Source organism: Notamacropus eugenii, chromosome 1 (assembly GCF_028372415.1).
Source record: "Notamacropus eugenii isolate mMacEug1 chromosome 1, mMacEug1.pri_v2, whole genome shotgun sequence".
NCBI lineage: Eukaryota > Metazoa > Chordata > Mammalia > Diprotodontia > Macropodidae > Notamacropus > Notamacropus eugenii.
In genome coordinates, this window is record NC_092872.1 from 564,286,691 (window position 1) to 564,300,329 (window position 13,639).

The following is a 13,639-nucleotide window of genomic DNA, read 5'->3' on the forward strand; positions in this document are numbered from 1 at the left end:
AAAATATATCTTTAGAACTCCATGGCAATTGAGACTAATGGCTCAGTTTTCAGATCAACATCAGGAGACTGGGGAAGATACAAATATACTTGCATGATTGAATAGATTGTGTTCTATATTAATGTGAGATAGAGAAAAATTTGGTCAGTCTCTTTTACTTCACTGATTCCCACAGGTAGACAGTTTTCACTTGACTGAGTTCTTCTATTTATTATGTTGGAGTAAGTTCACTCTCTTCTTATTCTTAAGGCAGATTGGTGGTAGTATGCTTGTCACATCTCTCTGTTCCCATGAGAGAGGTCAATTAACCACTCACATTCATAGGATTTAGAAATAGAGAAGGGATTTTTAACTTCAACATTTTACAGATGACCATAATGATTTTTGGCAACATCATGAGATGGAAAGACAACCAATTTCAGAGTCAGAAAGATCTAGGTACAAGTTCTGCCCCAGACACATGCTGGCTGTGTTGGTTTAGGCAAGTCATTAGTCTCTCAGTTCTACAAGGATCTCTCTAAGACTCTAAATTGGACAGATACTGACCTGTATTTAGCAGTGGGAGTGTCTCACTTTAGTACCAATGCAATATTCATCCCAACTACTGTGGCTATGAATATCCTGACTCAATTCTGAATTGTGAAATACCATAAACTCTCCACATGGAAGATAGAACCAAAACAGTTATTCTACACCAGAAAGCCAAATCCATCATAGTAACAAAAATCTATAACAATGTAACAATGCAGTGACAATGCAGAGAACAACACCAGCCCCACACCTTCCCCCTGCCAGGCTTCCCACAAACCAGCTCCATTAGACAAATCACAAACAACAATCACAAAGTCATTCCCGCTAGCCAGCAGCCTGCTCAGCTGCATTCTTCCTAGCTCTGACTGCTCTCTCACTAACTTCCTCTCAGTTCTGCTCCAGCTCGGCCTCTTCCTGTTCCACCCATTCAGCAAGCTCATCCCACCACCAGCTCCATATGAGTCAGACTCATGTGACTCAGGCTTCCATGTGATCTAGGCAGGTTACATGGGCCTATTAATGAATATGAAAGATTTTCCATTTAAATTACCATTACGCTCACCAAAAACAAAACAAAACAAAAAAAAGTGAAATACATTTATTTAGCCCTGGAACGACTGCAGAGCATTTTGCATGATATTCAGAAAGGGGGAAAAAGCTTCTCCACAGACAAAGTCCATGTAATAGGGTCAATATTTGAACCTGATTATGAAAGTGGTAGGGCTGGAGTGATAGAACTTAGATCCAAAAATAAATCAGCAAGTTAGAATTCTAAGACCATGTAGAAGGGACCTTAGAAGTTTTCTAGTATAACTTTCTAGTTTTACAGAGAAGGAAACTGAGGCCCAAAGAAATTGAGACCTGACTTATGTTATAGCTAGTGACAGGGGTAGGATTTGAACCTACATACTGACTCCAAATCCAATGTACCATACAAGCTCTTTATTTTTTAAGGACTCTGGACTGAACCAAATGAAATTTACCTTAACAGTGATCAATTTAAAGTTGTAAATTTGTGTTAAAATTAAAAACTTTATTAACTTGGAACGGGCAAGGCATGACTACACAACAGTTGTATGAAAAAGGCTATTACAATTGCATCTTAATTAGTCCATCTGACTCAACTCTGTCATTCCAGTGTTGTCCATTCAAGCAGCTGAAATAAATTTCCCTATATTATAATTTTTTATGATTCTTTATTATCCTTAAGATCAAATATAAAGTCTTTTGTTTATCTTTAAAGCTCTTCATAACCTACCCCTCCCCCCCTACACACACCTGTCTAGTCCTTTTGTAAATTATTAGACTCCATACATGCTACAGGCCAGACACAGTGACATATATGCTGTTCCTGACAATATTCCATCTCTTTTTCAGCTCTCTCCCATGCTTGAAATGTATTCTGTCTATATCTCTATCTCTTGGAATAAATGGTCTCCTTTAAAATTCATCTAAAATCTTATCATCAATGCGGTTACTTTGTATCTTTATCAAATGCATTATGAATTTACCTATACCTATATATGTGTGCCTATATGTGTATGTACCTATATACATACATATATATGTATGTCATCTCTCTTATTTAGAAAGTAATTCCTAACCTTTAGGATTAGAATATGTCTCATTTTCTTATCTGTAGGCCCAGCACTTAACACAGTGTCTGGCATATAGTAGGTGCTTAACAAATTTTTTTGAATGACTAGCAATGCCTAGCCCAATATCTAACATATAGTAGGCACTTAATAGATGCTTTTCTATTGATTGAACATCTGAAACTTACAGTGCATTGCAAATTTGATATGAGTCAAGAGTTTGATATAGCAACTAAAAAAAGGTGATGTTATTCTAGGCGACATCAGAACGGTATGAGATACAAAAAGAGGAAGGTACGATTTCATGATAATCTACCCTAGTAAGGCCCCATCTGGAGTTCTAAATCTGGAGCTGAGACATACATTTTAGAAAAATAAACATATAAATAAACTGAAACATGTCCAGAAAAGGGATATGATTCAAAAAGGAATCAGAGTCATTTTATAGAATCTGAGGGTCATTAAAGACCAACCTTGTCATTTTACAAGTGAGGGAACTGACCCAGAGATGAAGGGCTTTGGGAAGGTATACACACAATAAGTTGCAGACTTCTTAATCCCAACATATGCACACACACACACACACACACACACACACACACACACACACATACACATATAAAATCAGTTGCCAAGTCATTCCGAATCTTGTGATATCTTTTGCATATGTCCCTTCTCTCCTCTCTACCACTACTCTGGTATAGGCCCTTATCATCTCACACCTAGATTACTACAATAGCCTGCTAGTTGATCTGCCTGCCACAAGTCTCTCCCCTCTCCAGTTCATCCTTTACTCAACTTATCTGATTACTCTTCCTAAACAATAGGACTCAACATACCACCTCCTCCAACACTCCCCATTAAATAATCTCCAGTGGCTCCCAATTATCTCTGGGACCAATTTCCTGGACCCTTTTTAACTAGTCTTCTAATGCCATCCCCCTCCACTCATCTACTCTGTGATATGCTGACGCTACCCTTTTTATTATTGTACAAACAAGACACAAAACATTTTCATACCTTTGGAAATCTCTCCTGTCTCATCTCTGCCTCCTGGCTTCCCTTAAGTCTTAACTAAAGTCCTTCCTTTCTGCACGAATCCATTCCTACTTCTCCTTAATCTTGGTGCCTTCTTTCTGAGATTATTTCCATTTTTTCTAAGTATGCTTAATTTATATGATTTACAATATATCTTGTTTGTACCTAGTTTTTTGCATGTTATGTTCCTCACATTCCCCATCTTATTAGACTGTGAACTCCTTGAGAGCAGGAACTGCTTTTTGTTTGTTTTTTTTTGCCTTTCTTTGCATTCCCAGTGCTTAGCACAGTACCTGGCATACAGTAAGTACTTGTTGATTCATACTAAGCACAGGGAATAGAAAGTTTAGATTAAACAATTTTTGGCATCATAGTATTTGCCATCTCCTAGAGGGACAAAGTATAAACATGGATAAAACTATGATGCTCAATATTATATGGTAAGCAGCTCATGAAAGTACAAATGTACAAACTGGTCTTAAAGAATAATTATTATAATTGATAGTAAATCAGGGTGGACTTCATGGAGGAGATGATATTAGATCTGGTTTATAAAGAGTAGCTCAGAAAAGAGCAGAGAAAGAAAACAAGGAAATACAATCCAGATATTGGGAACAGCCAAAGTCAAGTCTCATAAACAAGAAAAATCAGAGTATTCAAAAAGAGAGTAGACCAGGTCAGCCAGGGTCCAGGGAGTGCTTTGGGCAGTAATTTGGGAAATGGTACAAGAATGGGAAGATGGGCTCCCAGATTGTAGAAAGCCTTGAAAGCCAAAAAGGAATTTCAAGGTCCGTCCTTTCCAGTTCTAAATCCTTTTCCTACTATCCTTTAGCATAGGTTCTACCCTCTCCAGTAGACTACAAATTCTGTGAGGGCAGGAACTGTCATTTTATCTTCCTTATAGCCTCAGCAGGAAGCAGGGTACATTTTCTATATTATTCATTTAATACATGTTTGTGGAAATGAATTTAAGTGAAATTGTATGTCTTGCACTGGCCAATTTTTTTTAATCTTTCTGACTGTAGTGTTCATCTATACACACTAATGAATGAGATTCATCTTCTGTCTATCTTTTGGGTAAAGGATCCACCAAGGCACTGGGCCTTTGCCAGAATGAAGCCTGATGTCAGGTGGATGCATTCCATACCTACAATGTGGGGTTTTCTCTTGTTTCCCTATGGTCTTTTTCTCTCCCCAAATGTGTTGACTTTTTGTGTACTTTCTTCCCACAGACCCGTAGCAGCCAAACATTTCAGCTTCACTGATTTGCGTGGGCTTCTTGGAGCCAGCTGCATGGGTACAGCTGTTTAGTTAAGCCCATCAACTCCCCTGATGAACCAGGAAAGGATGATAATGAACAAAGGTGAGACATGCAAGGAATGGGGGAGGGGAAGGCAGGAGAACAGGGTCCCACAAAGCTCCTGATGGCATTGCCAGATAGGAAGACAATGTACCTTTAGTTACCACTGGGAAGTGAGTAATAAAGTAAATAATCTATTTGTCAAAAGCAATCAGACTTAATGCAACCTACACACACACACACACACACACACACACACACACACACACACACACACACACACACACACCCTTGCTGTCCCTCTAGTTCAATCTAAAAATGAATTTATGCTGATAACAGACTGGATTCTTTCGATGCATAAATTCCTCCTTCAGAGTAGGTTAGATACATTGGGAAACAGAACTGCCTCTTTTCAAAGAAAAATAGCATTGTTTGTTGAGGGCTGGGGTAGGCACTAGCCCCAAATCAGGAAAAGTCTCATTTAGAAGGTTGACCTTGAGCTTAACTTTCAAGGAAAGTAGTGATTCCTAGAGGTGAAGGTGAGGAGGGAGTAGCTTCCAGATATAGGAGGTGGGGGTGGGGGGAGGGGGCAAGGAGTTCAGAGATAAAGTGCTCTTTTTGAAGGACAAAAAAAATTCAGCTTATCTTTTATCCCTCTTCTGAAATATAAGTTCCATAAGGACAGAGACCATGTCTTATACAAAGTTTCTATCCGCCCCTCCCCTCCAATGCTTAGCATAATACATATATGATAGGCATTTTGTAATGTTTTGTTGTGTTTCCTAGACTGGTCAACAAAAACCATTCCTATAGCAGTGAAATTTACTTCCTTAGTTTCTACTTTCAGACTATCTCTGGATCATCTCAATAAGTTTGGCAGTTTTTATCTTAAAGTTTCTTCTTTCTTATTTTTTTTTCCTTTCCTCTGATACTACATTTCTACCATTTTTCAGCTAGAACTTTTTTTGAGAATGGTTGTATGAAGTTCAATCTAGTTCAACACAAAAGAATAAGACTATAGTCTTACTATATATTAGACTATGGAACTGATTGAGTTTCCTGGCCTGGCACTGATAGAATGTCCATGTTTCGTAGGCATACAACAATGAGGTTAGCACAATGGCTTTGTAGACCTTTAGTTTGGTAGTCAGTCTAATACCTCTTCTCTCCCAAACTTTTCTTTGGAGTCTCCTAAACACTGAGTTAACTCTGGCAATTTATGTGTCAACCTCATTGTCAATGTGCACATCCCTGGAAAGTACACTACCAAGGTAAGTGAACTTACCCACAGCATTCAAAACTTCTCCTTTTGTTGTAACCCACGGTTCCAAGTATGGATGATGTGGTGGTGGGTGATGGAGGACCTGTGTTTCCTTGGTATTGATTTTTAGGCCAAAATTAGCATAGACAGGAGAGAATTGATCCATACTTTGTTCATCTCAGCTTCCGAGGCTACAATGAGTGCACAATCATCTGCAAACAGAAAATCATGCACCAACACTCCCTCCACCTTGGTCGTGGCTTATAACCTTTTCAAATTGATGAACTTAGTACAGTAGTTGACCTTGATGCCTTGTTCATCCTCATAGCTGAAAACATCATGCTAAAAAGCATGGGATAAAGAACAGCCCTGTTTCACTCCACTGAACTGTCTTCCATTTGAACTATCTTAGGAAGATTCTGAAGATCGCCTAGCATGATAAGGTACCAGACACTGAGGTCCTTGCTCGAACTAAATTGCCAAGCATTCAAACTATGCTTCAGAGAGCGCAACTCCAATGGGTGGGTCACTTTGTTTGAATGCAAAATGTTGGTTGTTGTCCTTCATCTTCTAAGAGGACCAAAATTACATCACTATTGTAAAGTGAAATTTCAGTGTGTCCAACTGTGGCTGATCAGACCAATACAAGCTCAGAATGCTCTACTATAGGTTGGGCACATAATAGTCTATGTGACTATTTGGGGTGGATATCCCAAATTTGTGCATCTTGTGTTTACTTTGTGCTGTCTCAATTCTGCTTTGCCCAAAGAGCACAGCACCTTTTGTTATGTGGGCACTCCATGCTGATCGGTCCTGTGCCAGTGTCTCCCATGTTGCACAGTCAAACCCAAAGTTCTTGAGAGAGACCTTGAGAGTGTCCTTGCATCATTTCTTCTGGCCATCATGTGATCTCCTGCCCCATGCAAATTCTCCATAAAATAGTCTTTTTTGGCAAGGACACATTTTGCATTCAAACAATGTACCTATGGTGCATCACATCTACTAAGTGCTGATGGACACATTGATTGGTGATAAGGACGTGATCCTAGAGAGATGGGCTGAGCACTTCCATAGTGTTCTCAACAGACCATCATCCATCAATTCTGAGGCCATTGATCATATACCTCAAGTTGAAGTCAGTCCCTCCTTAGCTGAACTTCCAACTGAAGAAAAGGTTTTGAAGGCCATTAGGCTCTTTTCATGAGGCAAATCACCTGGTGCTGATTCTATTTCAGCTGAAATTTACAAGGTAGGGGGACCATTGCTCATACAAAAACTGAGTGAAATTTTCCAGGTTATATGGCAAGAGGAGGTTATAATGCAAAGTGTACACTTCTTTAAAAGACTATTTTATGAAAAACTCGCATGGGACAGGTGATCACATGGTGATTAGAAGAAGCTATACAAGGACACTCTCAAGGTCTCTCTTAAGAACTTTGGATTCGATTGTGTGACAAGGGAGACACTGGCACAGGACTGCTCAGCATGGCATGCCCACATCAGAAAATGTGCTGTGCTCTATGAGCAAAGTACAAAAGTACTTTGAGACAGCACAAAGTAAATGTAGGATGCACAAATTTGGAGTAACCCCCCTAAATATTCACACTGACTATCTGTGCCCAATCTGGGGTAGAGAATTTCGAGCTTGTGTTGGTCTGATCAGCCACAGTCATACACATTGAAACTTTACTTTATCATGATGATGTCATTTTGGTCCTCTTTGAGAACAAAGGATAACAACCAACCAAACATATTAAACTATAAGACAAAAGACTATAAAGAATGCCTCTCATTCCCAAATTTTTCCTGTGTCATAATAGAGTTCATATACTGCTTTATGGACCACAACAATGAGAGAAGGAGAATAAAGAAATATCAAACCATGTCACATTGTGGACCACTACTCCAAGTCCATGGACCAGTCTGTTGGAAATCACTGCCATTGTATTCCAAAATGAGATCATTTATAATGTTGAATTGTTTACATTCAGTATTGGCAGAAGTTCAAATTCCAGGTCTCCAAGAGAGGTTTTACACAGGATTCAGCAAGTAACCCCCATATACCTACTTACCATGAGATCAGAAGCACTCATTTCCTATCTGGGGTAAGGGAAATAAAGCTTGAGGAAGAAAAAAAGTTGAACTACCCAAGGTAACTTAAACATTTGGAAATACTTTATAAACATCAGATTGTTGACTTTAGAATCTGAAGGGAATGTAGAAACCATCTATTTCAGCTCATTTTACAGCTAAAGCAATTGAATTTCAGATATGTTAAATTACTTGTCCAAAGTCAGGGAGTTAAGTGGCAGAATTAGGATTTGAAACACATTTTAACCAAAACCCAATCCCAAGTTCTCTTGGGAGGTATCTTGACTATCATGTACTGAACCTCGATAAAGTTAGGTGACCTGACTTCAAATTCTGCCTCCAATAATCATTGCTGCCTAATCAAGAACAAGGAATGAGCTTCTTAGAACCCAAGTCTCCTTCTTTGTAAAATGGGATGGAGTATATGTATGCTATTTTCTTCATTAGGTTGTTTTAAGGAAAATACAAAGCATTATATAAATAGACTAATTATTAAAACACACTGGCCCTATGGGTGGCTATCTGGAAGTTGCAAGGTCTGGTCAATTCTTTATCTACTAGATTGAAAATTTCTGAAAAAGGCTGACTCTGGTAGAGACTTGAAGCACTTGGAACTCAGCAAGCACAAAACTTAGAGCTTTCCTTCCTTTTGTCAGGAAGTAAAAATGTACAAACATGTTAAGATCATGATGGGGACCAGACCTGGGGCTCTCTGAAAAAAGAAGGAAGATGAGAGGGAATTGGAAAACAGTAGTTCTCAGCTTACTGGTAAGAGCTCATCTCCCTGCCTGAGGAACATGGATCATTGCTGTAAGCAAGCCTGCTGCTGCCATGGCGCTGCCATCTGCATTCAGCTGAGATCCTACTGTAGAAGGATGTGACTCTGCCGAGGTCCTGACCCGGATCCTGACACAGAAGCCCTTCAGCCTTGCAGGGATCACAGATGCTACCTTGCTTTGGGCCCAACTTCTACTCCAGTGGCAGTGAGGACGAATTCTCTGAGGAAAGCTTCTTGGAGGAGAAGGAGGATAGTGGTTTTGATGAAATGAACTAGGGGTCCAGTCATGTTTTTGAAGTTGAAGAGTAGGACCTTCCTGGTAGGATGCTTAGCCCTCCTTGAGCCAGCATACAAGATTGACTCCATGACCCAATTCAAGAAGAATGTCACTAAACAGAAGGGAAAAGTGAGCCTTGGAAATTGCCTCATATCTTTCACTGTTTGGTAGACTTTGTATTTGTCATCTTGACCGACATGTTCAATGGATTCATCTGAGGGACTTTGACAGGAAACCGAAGTCACTGAAAGCAAGAGCACAGAACAATAGTTTCTCCACGTTGGCTGATGATTAAATAAAATCTACCTTGGGGACTGAAAAAAAAAACTAAAAACAAAAAAAGAAAAAGAAAATTCCTTGAATACAGGGATTGACTGTGTTATTTTTTTAATGTTCCTATTCCCAGGGTCTTTAACTTAATGAATTTTTTTTTTGTAATTAGAAAAGTTAAACCCACAGTTTAATTATTACATTCTGGATTTCCATAGATCATACAACATTCCTAAGAAATACAACAATTACATTTATTAATATCAAAATTCTCTGAATCTGAAATTAGGACAAAATAGCTTAGAATTTACACCACCAGTCATTTAGAGTTGGTTCATATTGTTTGAAAGTATGATTATCTGGAACACATTCTTCTTATGGTGCTTTTAACGTAAATTTCTCTTTTTACTATTTTTGTTCTACTTTCAATCATGAAATGTCAGTCAACATCTCATTTTACAGGTTTTTCCATATTTCTTTGTCTGCATATATTGTAGGTTTTATATTAAAAGACGACAATGGAAAAGACATAGTTAAACCTTAGTCAGATATAAGGTTAGAAAGTTATGATAGCAAGATTATCTGAAAGCTTGTTTTCCCAAACAAATTGTTCCTAAGAGTATTTCTAGCATTATTCCATTTTCTGCTTTGGTGATTGGAGTAGAATGAATACAGCTAAATTCTTTTTCCAGGATAGAGGACCATGGTGAGCACTGGGAACAACAGTCAACATCGCTCAATCCTGCAGATACAGAAGGCATGGGAGATTAAGGAAAATACACAGTAACCCTCCAGGACATGTTAAGATCCTTCTTTCCTTTCTCCCTTCTTCCTTCTCCTTCCCTCCCTCCCTGTCATTGTTGTTACTGTTGCTTCCTCCTCCTCCTTCTCCTTCTGTCTTCTTCTCTTGTTCCTTTTTTCCTCCTTTACTTTCTCTTTATTTTTCTCACTCACTCTTCCCAACTAGTTTTTTTAATTACATTTATCTTAGTTCTTTCTCCATTAATGATAACATGATGATGATAATAATGATAGGTACAGATAGGGACTGGACCAATTATTTCACTGGCCTAAGGAACTCCTGGGTGAGGAAACTTCTACCAACAAAAATCAATGTCTTTTAAGCAACTTGTAATCTTGGAGACAGCCTACAATACTCAGAGGCTGTAACTCAAAAAGAGTAAGATATAGTTCTATCCTCAGAGTTCACAGACAAATTAGGAAAATAGGATACAATTTTTTACTTGCATAGCTCTAAAGAGTTAAGTATAAAGAACAAGTGGCATGCCAGTAATGTGGTTGCCGTCCACAAAAAAAAAAAAAAAAAAAAAAAAAAGCTTCTTGCTTCATAGTAACACCATTAATGCATTATGCCCCAAACCACCATAAGATTATAAAATCTCACTGTAGCATTATTCAGTCAATTACCCATTGAAAACACTATTCCTATGAGGCAACTGCCCACTTGCAATGTTGTTTCACAACATCATTTTTTCAGGTATTGGCAACAATACAAGAGATACAACCAAATGATGAATACCTTTATTTCTTTTCTTTTTTCATGATGATGAACTTGATTATTGACAAAAATAAATATTTCCACATACAGAGAATAAAAAAGAGGATTACATAGGAAATTGTGAACTTCTGTTACATAGATTATTTTTATAAATATGTATTAAATTTAACAAGTTGTAATGAAACTGCCTTATTTGTGTTTTCCTCTAAATTTCTTTTTTTTGTTGTTGTTTTCTTCCATATATTAAGGGTTTATTGATGCTCTTTTTTTGTCTTTTAAAAAAGTTTTATACTTCTATCATAACCTACCAACTCACCCACTCCATGCCCATTTAGGAGCCCTCCCTTGTAACAAAACAAACAAAAAAGCAAAATAATCATCCTGTTGGCCAGTGATGTGTAGACTAGAAAGCCAGAAGGACTGAGTTCAAGTGTTCTTTCAGATACTTACTAACCGTGAGACTCTAGACAAGTCACTTCACCAGTGAGTCTCAATTTCTATATCTATAAAATCTAGATAACAGCATCTATTATTGTTATAAGGATCAAATGAAACAACATGTTTAAAGCACCTTAAAAACCTGAATACATTATAGAAATGTTTTGTTGTTCAGTCATTCAATAGTGCCTGACATTTCATGACTCTAATGGACCATAGCATACCAGTCCCTTCTATTCTCAAGTATCTCTCAAAGTCTAAGTTCATGTTTATTGTTTTCATGATGCTGCCATCTCCTGTTCCTTTTGCCATCAATCTTTCCCAACATCAGGGTTTTTTCCAAAGAGTCCCATCTTCTTATTGAGTAACGAAAGTATTTAAGTTTCAGTTTCCCTCCAGTGAACAGCCTGAATTAATTTTTTTAAATATTGACTGACTTGATCTCCTTGCTTTCAGAGGGACTTTCAAAAGTTTTCTCCAGTACCACAATCTGAAAGTATTGATTCTGTGGCACTCAGCTTTCCTTGCAGTCCAACTCTCACAGTCCTACATTACCACTGGAAAAACCATAGCTTTGAATATATAGACTTTTGTCAGCAAGGTCATGCGTCTGCTTTTTAGTACGCTGCCCAGATTTGATACAGCTTTCCCTCGAAGGAGCAAGAGTCTTCATTTTATGGCTGTAGTCTCTGTCTACAGTGATTATTGAACCCAATAATATAAAATCTGACACTGATTCAATTGCTTCTCCCTCAATTAACCATAAAGTGATCAGTTGTCAAGACCTTTGGTGTTGTTGCTGCTGTTATATTAATTATTATTATTATGAAGCTTCAAGCAAGCTTTTATACTTTCCTTTTTCACCCTCATCAAGAGGCTTCTCAATTTTTCTATGCCTTTTGCCACCAAAGTATTATCCGCAAATCTGAGATTGTTGCAATTTCTCCTAGCAACCTTAATTCTGAATTTTGATTCAACCAGTCTGGCATTTTGCATGATATACTCTGCACATAAGTTAAATAAATAAAGTGTCTTGTCATCATAATTATTATGAGTATCATAGACAATTGCTAATCGATTGATAATGAATAAAGGAGGGAAAGACCTGGACTGACTAGTGATCTGATCTAAGAAGGCTCCCTGGGAGAAAAGGGATTTAAGATGAATGTCAATCAACGAACATTTATTAAGTATTTACTATGTTAGGGAATGGGCTAAGGATAAAGGATACAAAGAAGCAAAAACAAAGTCTTTGTCCTCAAGGAACTTTTATTCAAATAGGCATGACAATATGCAAACAAATATGTATATACAACATATCTACAATGTAAATGAGAGGTTATCTCAGACAGATATTTAAGGATGGGCAGGATTTTGTCAGATGGAGAAGGAAGGCATTTCAATACGGAGGAACGGCACAAGCACACACAAAGAGGCAGGAAAACATAAGATATGCTTAATGAATTCTGTGTCCATCAGTTCTACTGTAGTAGTCAGTTTTCAAGGGAAATAGTGGGAAAAACTAGTAAGGTAGACTAGGTGTAGACTGTGAACTTTTTTAAATAGCAAACAGGCCAAGGAATTATAATTTTATTTTATTAACAATAAGGAAGTCATCAATGACTTTAGACCAGAGATTCCCAAACTTATTTGGGCTACTCTCCCATTTTCAAAAAAAAAAAAAAAATTACTCAATACCCCCTTGGAAAGCTATTTCCCTTAAGGTTTTTGTTTTTTGAAATTTGCATCATTTCAAAAAACATATAATTGTTCGTATTAATCACATCTTAAATTTAACAATTTATTGTAAATTTGTGGGGTTTTCTTTCATTGAAACTTTGATGATACAATATTGCATCATATAACTATATAGTATCCTGTTGTAAACAAGTCATTACACACACATATTCTTGCTGATGCATGCTGTATTTGCTGATAATACTCACCCGCCAACACTTGCTTGTTAAGACTGGTCAATGGACTTGACCACTGATCAGTTATAAGTTGCATTTTGTGTGTTTATTTGGAAAATAATGTAATCAGTAAGACTTTATCTCTGTTACACAATAGATGAAACATGTATGAATAGTTTTTCAAATTTTTCTTATCTTTTCTTCTTTCCTTATGTTTCCTACCCTCTCATTTTTATTCAATGCCCCCCAGTTGCACCTGAGGCTACCACCACCACTCTGGATTATTTCAGCTCCCCCCATGGGGCAGTATCACCCACTTTGGGAACTTCTACGTGCATTACAAAATGAAATCCACATCTTAGAAAGATGAAGGTATTTTTAGAAGACTAATGTGGCAATAATCAATGAAGGAGAACTTACTAAATTCCTAGTATGTGTTAGGCATTGTGAAAAGTATTGTGATAAAAAGCAAAAATGAAATAATCTCTACTTTCAAAGAGCATTTTATCATGAAAGATAACATTTTTGTATATAAATAATAACAAAGTTCATGGTAATTTTGGAATAAGGATATTAGAAACTGGAGGAATTGCAAAAGGCCTCATGGAGGAGGTGAACTTTGAAAGAA

The 13,639-nt window shown here is 37.5% G+C and overlaps 1 long non-coding RNA gene across 1 annotated transcript in view; it reads right to left on the bottom strand.

Moving 5' to 3' along the window:
- Window positions 1–1,535: 1,535 nt before the first annotated feature.
- The window catches only part of LOC140520413 (uncharacterized), an 84,513-nt gene continuing 72,409 nt past the window's right edge, over window positions 1,536–13,639 (bottom strand). Inside the window, exon 5 of the long non-coding RNA XR_011972491.1 lies at window positions 1,536–9,115. This is a non-coding gene — a long non-coding RNA (uncharacterized lncRNA). The remainder of the gene's footprint in view (window positions 9,116–13,639) is intronic.